This window comes from Dreissena polymorpha, chromosome 9, assembly GCF_020536995.1.
Source record: "Dreissena polymorpha isolate Duluth1 chromosome 9, UMN_Dpol_1.0, whole genome shotgun sequence".
In the NCBI taxonomy this organism is placed as follows: Eukaryota; Metazoa; Mollusca; class Bivalvia; order Myida; family Dreissenidae; genus Dreissena; species Dreissena polymorpha.
Genome location: NC_068363.1, coordinates 36,714,267 through 36,728,799, shown reverse-complemented (window position 1 = coordinate 36,728,799; position 14,533 = coordinate 36,714,267). Strand labels below are relative to the sequence as shown.

The window sequence follows — 14,533 nt, the reverse complement described above, 5'->3', positions numbered from 1 at the left end:
AACCCTTGAGCAAAATTATAGGACAAAAAGAAAATTCGACTTCTTCTCGAAAATTCTTGAATCGTGCGTCATGAGCGGAAATGCGCAACGCAATATGTTGGTAAACAAATGAAACCCGAGCAACTACTTATTTGTGCGAATACATATTAATTTATATTGCTCGATGTCTGAACAAGCTGACGTGACTATGCTATGTATGGTACATTAACATGCATAAACATGACACACGATATACATCCGACGATGGGAATGTTTTCCGTTTAAAACGTTATATTTACAGATGTTTCTTAAACAACGTATCGTTTTAAACTTCACCATTAAAGGTTCCGTCAACCACGACGACGAAGAAAAGAAAAGTTGTAAAATGCCGTATTTTTGTTACAAGTTTATATTGATTGAAATATCACGACTGGTATATTACATTACTTGCAAAAAGTGTTTAAGTTTTCATATTTTCAGTATATACGGTAATAAATTTAACTGGGTACGGGTAGCAGGTAACTGCCAGTTAACGCCAGTAGATTGATCATCATCTTCATCACGTGGTAAACCCATGAATGCAAATTGTGTATGCGTAGTGAATTGTATATATTTTATATATAAAATAATCAATCTACTTGCGTTATTTATAATGTGTATATCGTTATGCCACCTATTTTTGCGATGTACTTTCGATTTCACATCGCGAAATTTTATTACCGAATATACTGAAAATATGAACTTTTTTCAAGTAATGTATTATACAAGTCGTGGTATTTGAATCAAAATGAACTAATAATCGTAAAAAATATGGTATTTTACAACTTTTCTTTTCTTCGTCGTCGTGGTTGACGGTACCTTAAACGTCGCAAAAAACAGGCCACCTGTATAGGTTACTCGCACACGAGTAAGTTTCCATATAAATAACACATTAATACATGCACAGGTGACATAACTGATCGGGGAATCGATTTTAATTACAAACTCATGAAAAGCGAAATGATTACTCAAGTATATGGCTGATGGTTTAGTTTTATATATAATAATTGTTTGACTGTTTTCCTTGTTATATAAAAAGTTACTTTATGTCAAGTTATAACAAAACATGAGCTGCACAAATACAAGCGTTGTCTTAATGAATTTTAGTATCAAAGTATCATTCATACTTCGAGGATATTTGCACACGAATGACTGATTCATGCAACAGAATTTCGCAACGTAATCTACTATGAAGATCTACTTTAATTCATAGAAAAATATTATTCGAATATGGATTTTTTTAATATACGCTGGGACTGTTTTTTCCGTTTAAAACGTTAAATTTTCAGATTTTCTTATACCAAGTATCGTTTTAAACTACACCATTAACATCGCAAAAAGCAGTCCACTTGCATAGGTTACTCGCACGCACACGAGTAAGTTTCCATATTAATTATACATAATACATACACAGGTGACATAACTGATCGGGAGATCGATTTTAATTACAAACTCATGACAAGCGAAATGATTACTCAAGTATATGGCTGATAATTTATTTTTATATATTATAATTGTTTGACTGTTTTCCCTGTTATATTAAAAACTATTTTAAGTCAATTTATAACAAAACATTAGCTGCATAAACACAAGCGTTGTCTTATTGAACTTAAGTATCAAATTGTCATATATACTTTGATGATATTTGCTCACGAACGACTGTTTCACGCAACAGTATTTCGTTACAAAATAAACCATGAAGATTTAATTTATTTCATAGAAAAATATTATAGGGGTAAAATATTTTTTTAATATACTGTGTCTATGAATGTATTTTTTTATGTGATATGAACTTTTGCGACAAGAGTATATTATAACATATTCCTATTTTAACGAATATTCGTCTCCTCAAAGGATTGTCATTAAACAAAGATGTCGTTAAATCACTACGATGTTCTTCACTTTTGAAATTTTGTCCCCCCCCCCCCCCCAAAAAAAAAAAAACACAAACAAAACAGGACCATTTACAATTTGAATGTGAGTGTGATTTTGAAAACACGCTTGTATCACGCGGGATAAATCGGTTTCCGCATGATAGGTAAGTCTCAAGGCCACTGATGTGCTCTATTTTGCATTTTGCCGACAAGTTGACACCTTAAACCAGACCTAACATGAAAACTGATACTTTACATTTACAATTGTGTATTTGAAAACACGCCTGTATCACGCGGGATAAATCGGTTTCCGCATGATAGGTAAGTCTCAAGGCCACTGATGTGCTCTATTTTGCCGACAAGTTGACACTTGAAACCAGACCTAACATGAAAATTTGATACCTTATATTTTTTAGTTTGAAAACACATTAAATTATTCTCGACGATTGGGTTCCGAAATGTTACATAAAGAAACAATGTGAGTGATATTGCCTTATTGGTGCAAAAAGGCACCATGTGCCTTCAAAGTTCACTGTCACATGGTACCTTTTTGCACCAATGAGGTGTTTTTTTATGCCCCGTTTTGCAGTTAGCTTACTGTCTGATGATTTCAGCTAGTATGTATTTCAGAAGAATGGGAACATTTTATCACGCTTTTTTGTTGCACCGTTGTGCCTGTTTTAAGTATATGAAACTATTTTTGAAAAATCGTCCGTTTGACAAACCGTGAAAAGTCCTTAAAATATTAATTAGACGAGAAATCTTGTGAAAATTAACGTATTTTAAATCAACAAACCGGATGTGTCGCATGACAAGTCATAATTGAAGTATTATAAAAGCGAAATTCACCTTCCTTTTATGCCCTCAATAACTTCCTTGAATTTTTATGTTGCACGATTGTACACACCTGTGTTTCAGTCGTTTTACATTTTTAAAGGACATTAACCAAGTACTTGCAGTTCTTTTTAATACTTAAAGCTGATTTAAATTTCTTTTTAAGCTTACTTACTTTTTCCATATGTTTAATAATGCTTGCTAAAAACTTCTCATGTTATTGCGCGTACACCTCTCAAAAGTTCTCCAAAAATACAATGAAATGGTATTAAATTCTTGTCAAATATATCCTTTGGAGATAAATTCTAAATGATGTTGTATATAAAGGCACACTCTATTATTCATAGTTGATATGTGTGGGAATATAAGAACATTCAGTGTATTAGATATATAGTCTAAATTTTCGGACAATTTATTTTGGGAATATGTCTGAGTATTTAAATGGTTGGACAAGAAATTTTTATAATAATGGTGAGTGTCCGAAAATTAAGAGAATTTGAGAATATTAAATTAATTATTGTAATTATGCAAGATCGTTCGTGTTCTGCAAATAACAGCGTCAGTACTTAACAAAACCTTAATTGTATTACCCTAGATTATGTTTCGCTGCAGACTGCTTGCACATCTGTTTAAGCCCCTAACAAGATCTCCTTGATGAAAGAGTCTCTTTAACTTGTAGAATATGGGAAAGTGGTGTTTTATGTTATACGTTGATTGCCTCTTAATCGGGTAAACACTGAAATAAATAAGATGAATAAATTAGAACTTTAATTATGCAGACACAAATCACGATATCGACAAATATACTTGTATGTTTTTCTTCCACATCCTGTTCATAAATGTTATATTAATGTAATAATTTTAACGAAAATCACAGCGAATGTTACTAAAATGTATATGATTATGGCGTATCAAAAGTTTTATATTTTCGTATAAACATACTACCAAATCATTCTGCATCATTTTTTATGCGATCCCGGTGGAAATATGTAACTTGATGAGGTTCATTTTCTCTCGTGATATCTTTTAAAGCTTTGCCTAAATTATTTGCTTAGAGGTAACAAAAGTTATAAAATCTTTGCAAAATTGAAGATCACTCTTTTCACAGTGAGATTAAAGCTTGCGCTCCAGCTCATGTTATTTGCATTTTTACAATATGTTCATTGTTAAAAAATTTAGTTTGATAGCATCATGTTACTTTTTAAATAGGGGAATACATGATTTAGATATCAGTTATTTTACAAGCAGAGGCAATTAATATTGGTCAGGGTTTGCGACTGTTTTTTTTATAATGGAATGTTTATTTTGTTGTTTTTATTTAGCAAATATGAAAATATGAACTGTTTGATTAGATTTTCGAATGATATTTATTATCTGCATAAAACATATTTGTTTATACAGATTAAATATCAGCATAAACAACAAACTTCATGTATTTATTCATAGAAAAAATCTTTCAATACCGACTCATTTCTCGTATGACAATAGTTTTAAGAGCCATGACAATCAGTTATGCCCATGCGTGCGTGTTTAGATAGATGAACATTTGTTAACTTTATTAACAAAAACAATATTTATAATAGTTATTATTATTTTATTCGAGCCCATATGTAATCAGAATATAATGATGATTCAATGTATGCGCGTGGTTGCGTTCCGCAAGTGAAGATGCGCATGTAAAGACGATACAATGCACAAGTAAGAACTCTCTTTAGGTAATGGTAATATGCTCAATCGTTAACGTTAAGGCGCTAACGTATTACGGTAAACGCGCAAAAGTTCGTACGTGTATGTGCTCAAGTTCTTATGAAAAGACACCCGAGTATTCACGTTAATATTCCCAGAGCGTTCGTAAATACGCTCGAATGCGCCACTCACGGGCTAACGTTATGATGTTAAAGTGTGCGCAAAAGTTCATAAGCGAATGTTTTGTTGTCCAAGTACGTTCAACAATTTGCATATGCCGTTCACAGTAATATTATAAGACTTTATTTTGGAATGGTCTTTGTTTATTATGCGGAGTAAACAATTGTCAATAAAAACTGACAATAAAAGCGCCCGTCAGTTGGTCGGTTTCGTCCATTCAATTTCGTTTCCGCTTTGTAACTTTTGTATGGATGTAAATATTTTTATATATGGTACGTTACATTAATTTGTTTCTTCTCTGCGTATAATAACTACACAGGTCCGTTATTTTTAATAGTACCCGGTGAAGATGCGCGCGCATCTAATACTGCCCGCCAGAATGTTAATTATTTGTAACATTTGTGCAAGTTTTACAACGCCAAGATTTTTCGAGTACTGTTTCCTTTGTTTACAAAAATGTTCATTTGTTTTTAAATTTACATTGTGTATTATTGTTTTACACCGGTACATATTATTAATATGATAATAGGTGCTACCTAATTTAGCTTATTTGATGTTTGTTAAAGATAACACGGGTAATATATGTCTGCACATTATCATGCAACAAAACATTCAATTTCTTTACAAAACAATATGTAATTTAGCAAAGCAATAAAATATAATTTGTTCAAATCTTAAACAAGTTTATGAAGCTATGCTTTTTGTATAGTAACCCCTTGTACTGTTTTCAAACTCTTAAACATGTATTTCATTTTTTGTTTACATTTTTCAAAACAATGTTAGAATAAAAAAATAAAAATCTTACGAAACTGTGTTTTATTGATGTTTTCCACATGCAGGGATGCCATTTATGTTTTAGGGCGAGATTATTTCTAAAACGATTTTATTTAATTTAAGCATACAAAAGAATGGTGTCGTACTTCATTATTTTGGTCCCATGTCTAAATCATCGACATCGTAAATGTATCCCCTGCATATGTAAATGAAAAACTTTTTGTACTTAATTAATGTTAATAAACATATAAATGCAACAATGTTTGCGGGAGTGTTTGCGTCTATCTTGAAAGAAGTGCATAGACCTCATTCACTGCGCAAAATTACACAGACCAGAAATATCACATTTGGCTAAATTGGACACAATACTCTTTGCATATCTTCCGCACTGTTAGAGCTTATGTCATGAAATGTGGTAAACTAATTGTATTTTTCTGAATCCTCAGGAATTAACAGTTGGTAAAAACTATCGCTTATAGCATACACAGATTGAACATTACTAGGTTGGTGCTAAGGAGAAAATACTAGTAGCAAAAATTTTGGTTTATGATGAAGACCCACATCATAAGCTTAACGCTAAATATATGAGTGTACCTGTCACTTTATGTGTGAGACAAAAAATAAACAACAACATACTTATTATCACGAATTTACTGTTATCAACAAGAATTGTTTTACCAGTAAATAATTTACCAAACCATATTTAAATAAAATATAATCAAATATTTTTCACCTGAATTTAATTACATTATTTCGTTTATTTTCATTTCATTTAATTCATTGTCATGTTTTAAAAGTAAAGATATTCAGTCATTATGGAATGTGGCATTAAACATATAGACAGCAGCTGCGTATTGCATGTGAATGAGGCAGTTTCCACATGAATATGATTATAAAATAACAACCCGATTATTAAACTGCATGTACATCCCAATTGATTAAAGTCAAGTTTTTGTATGTTCAAGCTCATAAACAAAATAACACATTCAGTATGTTCATTTATACCCTTATCTTCTCGCCCTTGTTTCTGTGCACTCAACACATGTAGTACACACTGTTATGAGTTTGCATATATTCGGTAAGTTCCTACCACGCGTTTGTTAGTTAAAAAACACGCTCAGTCATGGCACTAAATGTCAATGAGTTGACTTCATCAAAGATGTAGAACCAAAAAAAAAAATACTCCACTCATCCAGTACGCCTTCTATGAAGAAATTATAACAAGCAGTCATCAAATAAAATGAATACCGTATCCTACACTTTCGCTTCTTATATGGTCTTCAAAAAAATAATCAGAGACAGTTGACAAGACTAAACTTCTGGTTTTCGCTTATTTGCAATTTTTTCAAAGTGTCAGCATAATGTGCAAAATATTAATGGTAATACACATGGTCTCAGGTGTGTCAAATGAATTTTTAGGCAAGGATTATTAATTATAGGTATACGCTTACAACATACTCTTTTGTAATAAAAATATTGCAAAGTTTGCTACTGGCACTGCATTATGCACATTTATATTTAAGCAAAAAGTAACATTCATTTATATAATAAACAAGAAATCTGAAACTTAAAAACAACTTAGTAGATATTGTTTAATGTACAATGTATTACTCAAAGTCATCATCACACAGTGAGACAACACAATGGTCTCTAAACAGAGTGTGCTTTTTAATTGTGGCATACATTTTATGAATTAATACTAGTAATAGAAATACAGAAAAAATGTCTAGAGCTGCCTGGGAACTATCATTTTTAATATCAACAATTCATTTGACATGCCTGATTGCAAATTGTTAATTTCACTATTCTTTCACATTGTTTTCACACCTGATATTTGTTATGCTGTATATTCTTTTTGCTTACAGACATACAGAGTCTCTTCAAAATAATTGCAGTTTCTTTACAGTTCACTAACGTTGAACAGTACAGAGTCACAATTGCTAATGTTTCAGTCCCGGTCAAGCTTTATAGGTCCAGAATTGCTTCGTTGTTGAGTACAAAGCACGCAGTCAGTTTTGCTCAGCAGAATGCTGCATGGAATGTGTGAAGTCCAGCATTTGACAGAGCAGCTTCTAAAAGAAAATCAAAAAGATTCCATAAAATGAACATATGAATTAGTCTATTTCCAATGTGTTTGTAAGCACAGTTTGATTTTTTACAGTTTGAAACAGTTTGGTACTAAAATGATCGAGTATGAGTCGGAGATGCAATATTGTTTACAATCACAACGTAACTTAATACTTCACAAAAGAAAGGGTCTGTAGAATAATCACGTAGAATATACTCAAGAAATAACTCAAAAACTTAATAAAATGATAACTTTTATGTTCCATTAGTTTGACTGAATAATAATGAACTTAAATTTAAAATCGGCGAAATTTTGTATGTGCCGAAAACAGTTCCCATGTTGTCAAAGGTAATCTTTAGCAATATTATATAGATTGATGTTTTATGTAACCAAACGCAATATTTTAATTGAATAATGACTTACCAATCGAGTGCATTCCATTAATTTATTAAATTTAAACAATGTAAACAACCACCAGAGTATGTCAGTTTCAATTTTTACTTCTTAATGACGTAATGACGAAAGCAGTGACGTCACACAGACATGTATAGTTGTCGACGAAAGAAACGCGGCCGTTCATGTTGTGAACAAATTAAACTTTTAAACAATTGTTTATTTATGTAAAGGGATAATATTAACTATAGAATATTGGGTTCATTGAAGAAGTTAATTCGAAACTAATTTTATTCGGTATTGTAAACCGGAAGTACGCAAATAATTTAGACGGGTTATCTTTTTTAAGATTTTGTTTACAACATCTAGAGCAATTTTCAATTTGCAATGCATTATGGGAAACAGGAAGTGTCACACAGGGAAGCAAACAGACGTATTTTGATCGTAGAAAATCATTATACAATAACATTGAGTACGATTCGCTACTTAATAATTACTGCCATGCCGTATTATTTCATGAGGAATGCATCTACGTGTCATATAGCGTTTGTCGAAGTGTCTATGTGCTCCAGCGCTCTATGATTTTCCATCGCGAAAATAGGTGACGGCAGAAATTATTTGACTTGTATCCCTATAAGGTAATGTCTCTTTGTATTTCAGAAAAGTGATACAAATAAACGGTCAAAGCCCGCTTTGCGGGCTTTTGCCCGTAATAGTATCTGATAAATATTGATGGAATTTTTATTGTGCTATTTATTTGTATTTCTATTTACATTTATCTGCACACAAAGGTTCGGAAAATATAAGGAATAGGAAACCTCACTTCAGGCCCAATGGCAGAATAGTGACCAGTCCCAAATAGTATATGGACCTCAGCCTTCGGCTTCGGTCAATATACTATTTAGGGCTGCCTGGCTGGTCACTATTCTGCCATAGGGCCCTAAGTGAGGTTTTCTATTTCTTATAAAATTTCGGATTTTTATTCCCTTAGAGCAGACGATGTATCGCGTATAACTTAAATGCTCTTTGGGTGATAGTTGTGTAGTCCAATAAAAAAGTATAATTTTAATTATTTAACATAATATTGAATTTTTATTGTTTTTACATGTATAATGTTAATTATTCATCATTTTATTTAACATGTTATATTTAATACAACGGTGTGGGTAGTTAATTTTGTAAAGTAAATTATCAGATAAATACAGCAATTAATTTATTGTGAAGTCATCAACTTTTAATATATAAATATACACTAGATAAAAAGTACGATCATTAAATTAATAAATAAATAAGTTTATAAGAGTATTTGACAAACAATTATTTCTTTTTAGGCCTTTTTCCTAGAAGTACGGCAAACTAACCTACTTAGCAGAAACCAATAATGCAGAATATCAAGGTTGATTAATACAAGAAGGAAGACACATGTAGTTGGAACTTAGGTATAAATTAGATAAAAATAGCAGAGAACAGCGAAACGATTCCAATCATACTGAAAATAATGCTATTTGTAATACCTAAATCATGCTAAGATTAACTAGGCCATTTCCAAATTAGGAATATCCATGAGTGACTCGGAGAACCAGAAAATTCCGTGATCAGGGGTCAATGTTGTTCACCCAAAGAAATATGAATATGCTAATTCAAAAACGTATCAAAACGTTACATATTCAATCACGTGAGATACAAATTTGAAAGTAGGAAATCTAATATGTAGCCCCTACCCATAGACCCATAAAAAGTATTTAAGAACCGCGCTCGGCGAATTTTCCAGTACGTGTTCTGGTATTATTTCAGGTAAGACATTTGTTACTACTTACTAAATATTTCATACTTAAATATTTGTTTGCTTCTTTCATTTATTTTGACTTAGTTCGATATAGGGTACTTAAAAGAATTATTTAATTGCAAAGTTTCTGAATAAGGATTGGTATTATGTATTTATAATTGCTTCTATTATATGACGACTATAATTCTAGTAAAAATAATAGTACATTTTTCTTATTGATTTTTTGTATTCTGTATTACGATTAAAAGTCAAACAGAACAAAGAAATCATTTGTAAAGTAAGAATTACATGTTATTTGTTTTGTTTATTTATTGTAATCACGGACATAAATGTGTATACACATGTACATATACTTAACAAATAATATTGGTGCATGCAAATATTAATATTGTTCTAATATATTATGCAAGGCGTGATCTGGTATTATTTAAAAATAAAATGGGCTGTTTTTCATCGCCTTTGGTTTGTTTACACCTATCATAAGCCAACGAGTAGGAGAAATGCGTATGCCAGTTGAATGTAACAAACAGTTCAAGGTAAAATGACATAAATCTATATTTCCGTTATTTAACATCAACAAGCTTGGGATTACAATAATAGTACGTCTGGATATTATTTCCATGTCCATACCATGTGTCGATTATAAATTCCATTCTCCTCGGGTTAAGGTCGATGTCACGATTCAAGGTTCAAGGTCATAAATTTTCGTTTCCGCTCTTTTAATTTTTTAATGCCTGTGAGTAATTTATTATTACGCGCGTTTATTTTCCCCTACAACCAGACGATGTGTCACACATACAATTAACACGGCTCTTCAGTGAGAAATCAATGTCAGAATTTAAAGTCAAAGGGCTTTGTTCCAAACAATTCACATAAATTTCGAATACTCAATCAAACTTTTGAGACGAAACGGAAATTCGGGATTATCTCAACAAAGCTTTAACTGTGTGTCATAAGCGTAAATGCGCAACACGATGCGTCGGAAAATGCATGAAACCCGATAAACTCTAATTTGTGCTATATAAAAACTGATATTGCTAGATATTTAAACCAGGTCACGAGAATATGCTATTAATAGTACATTGCATAAACAGGTTGAATAACGTCCGACAATTGAGACTTATTTTGCACTTGAGTGTATTTGGGTTTACCGTATACAACTTTATATTTGCATGTGTTTATGACACAATATCGTTTAAAACTACATGTACATCATTAGCAACGCAAAAGTCCGCATTCAGAGCTTACGCAAAGGCGATTAAGTTGTCATAAAAGAAGATAAATACGTGCACAGGTGGCATTAGTCCCAAACATCTAAATCGGTTGTGACTGCTATGGAGTTTTTTTATTCAAAGCAAAAACGAAACTCACAGTATGCTGATAATTAAGGTTTATATCAGTTATAACAAAACAAAAGCTGAACAATCATTAGCGCTGTCTTATTTAAATTCAGTATTTAAGCATGATGCATTCATTAAGAATTGTAGCTCACGAACGATTGATTATTGCATCAGTAGTTCGTTACATTATTTACCATGATGATTTACTTAATTCATTTAAAATGAACAGATTGATGAAGACTTCATCCGTGGAAAGACATAAGTTATTCTGTAAATCAGAGCATAGCCTTAGAAATTACTCGATAAAAAAGTAGCATAAAGCCAAGGATTCTCAGTATATTCTTAATTAAGAAAACCTTCAGAGAGCTGAGCAGAAACTTTTCATAGTTTTCTTTGACCTGTTTTAATGTACAATACAAGTGCGTGTTTGAAAATAACACATTTTATATAATAAAATAAAGCAACTTTCTCTCAACGGAAACGCAACATTATAAGATATCTAGTGTAAATAAATAAAGTTTAAATCAATGTATGTCACATGGGCTTAAACAACAAGCGAATGCTGAACATATTTCTTATTTATTGAAGTGTCTTCTCCTCACAATGGTGGTGGTAAACTCACGAAGGTGACTTTAAATCAATAACATAAAATGACCTTCACTTTACAGAGTGTGGTTGATTCACAAAGAATGCACTTTTCAGTTTCACGATATATTCTAGGTGCTCATGTGTATGTGTTATAGTTTCATATTTAATTGTTCATTAATCGATCTCAAGAGAGCTGTTGTAGAATGCTTAATAAAATACATGGCATGTAATATATGGTTGTATACATGGTATGGACATCGAAACAACCAGATGAGTCGCCTGACAAGTCATAATTCAAGTATGGAAAAGCGAAATCGAAACTCGGAGTTCACATTCCTTTTATGCCACGAAATAACTTCCTTAAAGTTTTATATTGCACGATTGTACAAACAGGTTTCCAAGTCGTTTAACATTCTAAAGGACAATATCCAAGTACTTGTAGTACTTTTCTATACCAAAAGCTGATTTAAATTTCGTTTAATGCTTACTTACTCATCCCGTTTGTTTAATAATGTTGCTTTAAAACCTCTCATGTTATTGCGCGTACGCCTCACAAAAGACTCCCAAACACAATGAAATTATATTTAATTATTTGCAAACATATCATTTTGCATTACACACACAAGATTTCGGTATATAAAAGCACTTGCTTCATATCTGCTATGCATGGGAATGTAGGAACATTCAGTTTATTTGGTATTTTGTCTAAATATTTGGGAATATTGTTGAGTATTTAAATTGTTGGACACGACATTTGTATTATTATTATTTAAAGTGTCCGAAAACTAAGAGTTAAAATATGATAGGTGTGCAACATCGTTTGTGTATTGAACATGTCTGCCAATAATATATACATTAAGTTTGGCTTTAGACTGCTTGCACATCTGTTTAAGCCCCTTACCAGATCATCTTGAAGAACGATCTTTTAACGCTATAAATTATGGGATAGTAGTGTTTTATATCCTCAAATTTTCTAGCAATTCTCAGTTTTTATATCAACATCAAAGAGAAATTAAGCAAGTTTTCAGAGGCCGGGAAGTTTTCTTCAACGAATGCGTTTTAGAAATTAACATGTTCGAGTATGATATCATTTGTGATCTGGCAAGTAAAACTTATTGAATAAAGCATGAATCTCAAAATATTTCACAACTTGGACTTCATTAATGTTTTATGGATAGTGTTAGTTTCATCACAATGCGTTGCCATAGTAACAATGGATTTTGTGTGCCCTGTACACGTTTCTTCCCAGTGTACTACTATCGACAACAGCACACTGTCTTGTGTAGGCCACATACCTCGCAACGTTTCTGTGGGCACTCGGACAGTCATCGTATATTGCCTTGAAACGCTCGATAACGTAAATTTAACAAATGGCTCATTTCATGGATTGAATTGGAACAAAGTCGAAACATTGCGCTTTGTGGGCCAGTGGTCGTCTCCGGTTCCTGTAATCCTATTGCTTAATTTCGAATCAGGCGCGTTTACCGGACTTGACAGTCTGAGTGAGTTACAGCTGAGTACAGACGTCTACCTCCAGATTTATTCTGGAACGTTCGAAGCACGTGAGGACGCTGAACATGAGTGGAAGTAAGAGACTCAACCAGAAGTATTTAATCCAGGGTTTCGATACGAACACTTCATTTCCTCGCCTAGAGGTTCTAGACCTATCATTTGTTGGCATCTTCTGATTTAAATTTGCGGTCGATGTTGATTTCTTGACCATATTCAGGAATTGCTTAATAAAGAGACTGATTCTGAGAGGAGCTGTCATAAGTAATGTAAATATGCCAGATTTGCAACGAGTTTGCAACAATATTGAAAAAGAAAGTATAGACATAACAGATGCAAGAGTTGATGCCCTCATTCACGATACGTCAATCTAAGTCATCTGCAAAAAAATTAAATCGTAGAATTTTACAGGGGTGGACATTCCGCGGGAATTTATTGCGTGCATGGTAACCGATGGCAAATATCTCTGGTGCAATTTTACATTTAAACAAAAATATGTTATGGATCCTAGGGGCGGAAAGTTTAACTTGGAGTAGATTATGTCCAAACCAGCCCTCACCAAAACGGTTCATAAACATAACTGACTTTACAATTATGACGGGTCAACCAGCGGCCTTGAAGCGGCTCAAGTCGTGTGACAATAACATTCAAGTAATAGACGTATCTATGACTTATGAGTTTGGGGACAGCAACATAGACGACTTTGTTTTCTGTAATAACAGTCAAGAGTATATTAATCACAAAGCGCTATTTTTCCGTAAAAAAAAATGAAATATTTAGATTTTTCTAGTAATGACCTTAATAAAATGATTTTGAAAGACCAAGCAGAATCCAAAATGGTGTTTGCATCGTTGTATAATTGACTTGTACTTTACCTTTCCAGAAATAAGTTCACAACACTTCCTCCCGATTTGTTTGTTAACAATTTAAATCTTCGAGTATTGGATTTATCAAACAACCTTCAAGCAGACTTCCCATGCATATTTTCAAAGCACTCCGACATGCAGTTACTTAATCTGAGTTCCAATAAAATTCTTACTTTGGACGTGACGTCACGAGCCATTGACTTCATCGATAGGCAGGCATTTGTTGACATCTCTCAGAATCCTCTGCGATATTCAATGTGTGAGAACTCGACGTCAGTCCGATGGCTTCTGCACACAGACGCTGTCATTGTCAAGAACGCGCTGCGATGTTCGACTGGGAAAGTGGGTATCAAAAAGCCGCTGTCGATTTCTATCCAAATTCATCTCTTGTTTGAATTTAAGCTTCCTATGATCATAACGGCAAGCATAGCCACAAATGGCTCTGTTTATTGCTGCATGCGTCGCCACATGCGTGGCCATTCGACTCAAACGTGCAAAAGAACGAATGAAACTAAAGAAAGACTGGATCCTAGCACTACGGAATGGCTATGGAGACAACAAAAACGCAGCATTTATTATATACAATGATAGCGAACCAGATGACGATAAATTTGTTC

General features: G+C 32.8%; 1 protein-coding gene across 1 annotated transcript in view; it reads left to right on the top strand.

Moving 5' to 3' along the window:
- The window catches only part of LOC127844513 (uncharacterized), a 40,576-nt gene that overhangs the window by 4,711 nt on the left and 21,332 nt on the right, over positions 1-14,533 (top strand). The window lies entirely within an intron of this gene.